Genomic DNA, 4,892 nt, shown 5'->3' with positions numbered 1-4,892 from the left:
TTATTTTAAACAAATGTTTATGAGCATTTTTCACTGAATTCCTGAACTGAAGAGCTCAAGAAAGAAGAGGCCTCTGGAGTATTGAAATTCATCGGCAACCTCCAAGTGCCTGAGGATCCATCCCAGCTCCTGAGGGCCCTAGGCCAGGGCTCTTGTGCTGCCATGGGCAGATGGGATGGCAGCAGGGGCTGCAGAGCTCTCAGCACCTCAGCCAGAGGGGAGCAGGGCAGCCAGGGAGCCTCCTTTGCCCTTGGCCAAGCCCCTTCCGCCATGGCTGGGGCTGAGTCCTGTGGCAGCTGCAGCTGCTGCTGTGCCCTTGCCAGGGGCTGAGGCCGTGGGGCCAGTGGCCAGAGCAGCCTGGGCTGAGCAGAGCTGTGGAGCCAGAGCCGGCTGGACTGGGCTGGGGAGAGGCCCTTGGTGCTGCCCAGAGCTCAGGGCAGCTGGGAGAGGCCGGCAGAGCCCGGGGCAGGGCTGTCTGTGCAGCCCCACAGGTGCCAGGGGCTCTGCAGGAGCTGGCAGAGGCTGCCCAGCAGGGAGGCCATGGGGCACAGAGCCCCAAGGCTGCTATGGGCACCACGGCACAGGGGCCCTTCCCAGCCGCAATGCTCCTGGCCTGGGCTGGGCCTGCCCAGGGGCTGGGGCACCATGGCTGGGCCAGCACAGGGCCACCAAGGGGCCACGCAGCCGCTGCCAGGGCTGGCAGCAAGGCCAGGCACAGACAAGCAATTGCTGAGCATGGCCTGCGCTGGCCAGGCCTGACTGTGCCAAAGGCACAGCTCAGCTGCCCTTGCTGCCTGCAGCAACAGTCAGGAGCCCAAAGAGCCTCCATGGCTGTGCTGGAGAGCAAGGCTGCAGGAGGCAAATGCAGGGCTGCTGCGCCATGGCGAGGCCATGGAATGCCAGCACACACCTCAGTTCTCTGATGATCCCGGCACCATGCTGGGCCCTGTTTCATACTGCAGCAGAGCAGATGTTGATGGGACAGGAGCCCTGCGGGGCTGGCAGGGACCTGCAGCTTGCAAGGTGCTCTGCTCTCCCTCAGCTGCTCTCTGAGAGATCCAATCCCAGCTGGGCGTCTCAGGGCACAAGTGGCACTGCCTGTTCATGGGCACACAGCTGATGTCTGCCTGGAAAGGGGCACAGGTACATACATTTACAATACCTATACATTTCATAATGTGCAAGCACTGTTTTATTACCTGGGTCACTTGGGTACTGTTAAGAAATTGCAGTTTTCCCACCAGGGATGGGAATTTCCTACAAGTGTCCTGATGGCAGGATGAGAAATAGTGATCTTCCTCTCTAGTTGTGTCAACAATATTCAGTCTATTATTACCTCTCCCTCTTCAATCAGTCATTTCCTGTTCTCCTGGTTAAATGGCCATGTAGAAGGACATCTCTTCATTTAGACAAGGTGGATCTATGTCCTTCCTGCTACTCTCAGATTTCCTGCTCCAAATGCTCTCTGGTCATTCAAGTGCCTCTCAACTGATTGGTTTCATGCTTTGAGCTGCAGGGAGTTCCCCAGTCTATATGAATTTCAAGTAAGTATCACATTAGTCAGCCTGTTAATTGTGTTCATATCCATCACAGAATTAACTTTTCTTATGTCCTTGTCTAAAACTATTCTTTTACAGAAATCCCTTGGGGATGGGTGTGGGGGGATAGAATATTAGAAAATAAAGATAGTGTAGAAAGTAATTTCACCCCTAAACACTCGTAGCTGGGTCAATTACCAAAGATTAGGAACAGGCCTGACTTTAACAGGCCACAGCTGTGACCAATGAGAAGAATGACCAATGAGAAGAGGAGTGCTATATAGGAGTGGGTTGACAGGTTGGAAAGGTACTTGGAGTCAGTTGGTGACTTTGTGAAGATGAATGAGTTCGTGCTCTGAGGAGGTATGAAAATTTTAGAAGAAGGAGACAACAGTATGGAACTTTTACAATAAGAGGGCACCAGGAAGGGGACATGTCAGATGCTGCTAGGATGTCCCAGAGAGCTGAGGGAAGAGCTGTGATGGTGATTAAGCTGTTCTAATGTTCAACTTGTGCTTGTTGGCAAGAAACCTTTCTGTGCCTCTGAGTGTCACCAGTCCCTGAGCCCAAAGGACACAAACCTGATGAACTGTGGCTCCCGCTGCAAGGGCACTTGGACCTTGGCTCTGCACAGGAGAGCTCTTCATCCACTTTCTCTCTTTTCCTCCCTCTGGGCATGGAGGGAGCTCCTGACTGCAGCCTGTGACTCGTGTGTGCAAAGAGCAAATCTGGGCAGCATCGGGGCAGGGAGGGTTTGGGGGGACCTTGGGATCTGTGCTGGGCACAGAAGGTGTTTTCCATTGCTCTGATACTGTCTGCTGTGGAAAGGGGATTTAATATCCCAGCAGAGGAATGACTTTTGCATTTGATGGAGCTGTGCCTTGCCTTGGCTTTGCTGGCTGACAAGAAATGAACATCCCTCTGTGTCTGGGGCAGCTCCTTCTGCAAGGAAAGCAGGTGGGAGTTGGAGCCAAGGAGCTGAAAGCTGCAGGTGCAGCCAGGGCTGGAGGGAGCTCAGATTTGCACAAGGCTGCTCTGAGTGCCAGGCCTTGGATGGGGGAAATGGTGGGGTGGGGGTAGGGACAGAGTCTGATTGATTGTCAGCCATGAAGGGTCTTGATTTTCATATCAATTCAAACTGCATGAGGAGGTACTTGGATTCAGTGTCAATTGGAGATTGCACATATCAATGAATTAACAGGAAACAAAACCTAAACAGGACATAAAGAAATCATTTCTTACTGTCTTTTAAAATAGAATATATTCAGTTTGAATACACTGATGGAATCTGTCGAATTAACCACAAATGATTTGAAAACGGAAATCAAATTATTCCCTGGGGCTTGGCTTGTTCAGGTGTTTGGAATGTTAATGAGCCCTGGGACACTGAATTCCTGCACTGAAGAGCTGCAGGCTGAACAAGCCTCTGCAGCAGTACAATTCAGCAGCAGCCTCCAAGTTGCTGAGGATGTCAGCAGCCCCCACTGAGGCCATCCCTGGCCAGAGCCCGTGGGGGAATGGGCAGACAAGGAGAGCGTCCCTGGGGCTGGGGCAGCACAACTCAGAGGCACCAGTGGCTCCAGCTGGGAAATGGAGTGTGGAATGGGGCTGGGAGAGCCCTGCCTGGGCTGTGCCAAGCAGGACACACAAGCCCTGACTGCTGTCCCTCAAAAAACTCTCCCAAGGAGACATTTAAAAGGAATTACCATTGTTTGTGTACTCTGAGTTGGATGCACTTAAGTGATACAATCTAAAGATTCTCATGAGCTCAAAAAAAAAAAAACAGCCTTTACTGAGAACTTTAGAAATCCAGAGAAACTTTGGTCAGAGGCTTTATAAGATATTTGATCAACAAAAAACTCTTCTCAAAAGATTAACTTGGCCTGTTCAACTTCATAAACTCTAAGTCATTTCTATTTTATGTTAATCAACATTTGTAGGAGCACATAAACAGAATAAGAAGACACAAAAAGAGAGAAAGACAAAAAAGATAATAGAGAGGCACACACACAGCTACCAACTCCTGGATTCCATTGGTGTTCAGATGGAAATTCCAAGAGGAGGTAAGGTCAAGATGTGTGCTTGCCTTGTGCTCAGCCTTCAATACCCCTTGGTCTTCCTGGGCCCTTCCCCCAGGTGGGCCTTGGGCTCATTTGGTCCCTCAGGAGCTGGGCTGGGGGCTGCAGAGGTGGCTGTGGAGCATTGCCTGTGCTGTGCCAGGGACTGGCAGCCACTGCTGGGCTGGGATAGAGGCTCTGGGGGGATTGGGCTTGCAGGGCAGGGCAGTGCTGGGCTTGCAGGGCAGGGCAAGGCTGGACCTGCCCCTTCCTCTCCCCCACACACATGAAATGTTTCCAGCCAACAATCTCCTCCAGTCTCTCACTGTAGGCAATGCTGGAGGTGAAATCCCAGTTTTTGCCATGGGCACCTGGAGGAGGACAGTTCTTCTCCATAAGAAGAGAAGCACGGAGCCCCAGTGTTTGAAAGGCAGGTGAGAGCCTCACTAGGCCAAGGCCAGCCAGACTTGTCAGGAATGGCATATTTTGTCTGGGAGCAATGTTTGAATAATTAGGAATTTGGAGGTGGAATCCCAATCTCAGCCATGGGTGCCTGGAGAAGCAGAACAGTTCTTTTCCATAGGAAGGAAAGCACTGAGCCCTCCCCAGGGTTTTGGGGACAGATGGGAGGTGACCCTTGTGAAAGCACTGGCAACCTGACTTTTCCTGGCAGGATTCCTATGGGAAAAATCTCTGGGTATAAGGACATTTGGTGATGAAATCCCAATTCTGCCCATGTATGCCTGGAGAAGGACAGATCTTTTCAATTGGGAAGGAAAGCACGGAGCCCCAGTGTTTCAGAAGCAGATGAGAAGAGACCCTCAATATTCCAAGGTCAGGTGGACCAGTCAGGTGGCCCCTGGGATGCCAGACCAGCCAGGCCTGTTCCATGTTCCCTTGGTTTTATGGTGCCCCATATTGTAACAATGACGCCTTGGTTCCATGAGGCCTTGCAGTATCACAATGATTCCAATGATTTCATGAAGCCTTGCAGTGTCACAATGGTCTCTGTGGCTCCACAGTGTCAAAATGGACAGTTGATGACAGGAGGCCCCTCTGTGTCACCATGGAGCTTTGGTTCTATGCAGCCCTGCAGTGTCACAATGGACCCTTGGTTCGATGGCATCCCACAATCTCACCATGGTCCCTAGGTTCCATGCAGCCCTGCAGTGTCGCAATGTCTCCTTTGGTTGCCAGTGTCACAGTGGTCTGGTGATGACACAAGGCCCTGCCATGTCACAATGGACCTTTGGTTCCATGCAGCCCTGCAGTGTCACAAAGGCCTCTTGCTTTCACC

This window comes from Motacilla alba, unplaced genomic scaffold (genome assembly GCF_015832195.1).
Source record: "Motacilla alba alba isolate MOTALB_02 unplaced genomic scaffold, Motacilla_alba_V1.0_pri HiC_scaffold_28, whole genome shotgun sequence".
Classification (NCBI taxonomy): domain Eukaryota; kingdom Metazoa; phylum Chordata; class Aves; order Passeriformes; family Motacillidae; genus Motacilla; species Motacilla alba.
The sequence above is the reverse complement of the archived record's forward strand: the minus strand, read 5'-3'. Positions refer to the sequence as shown.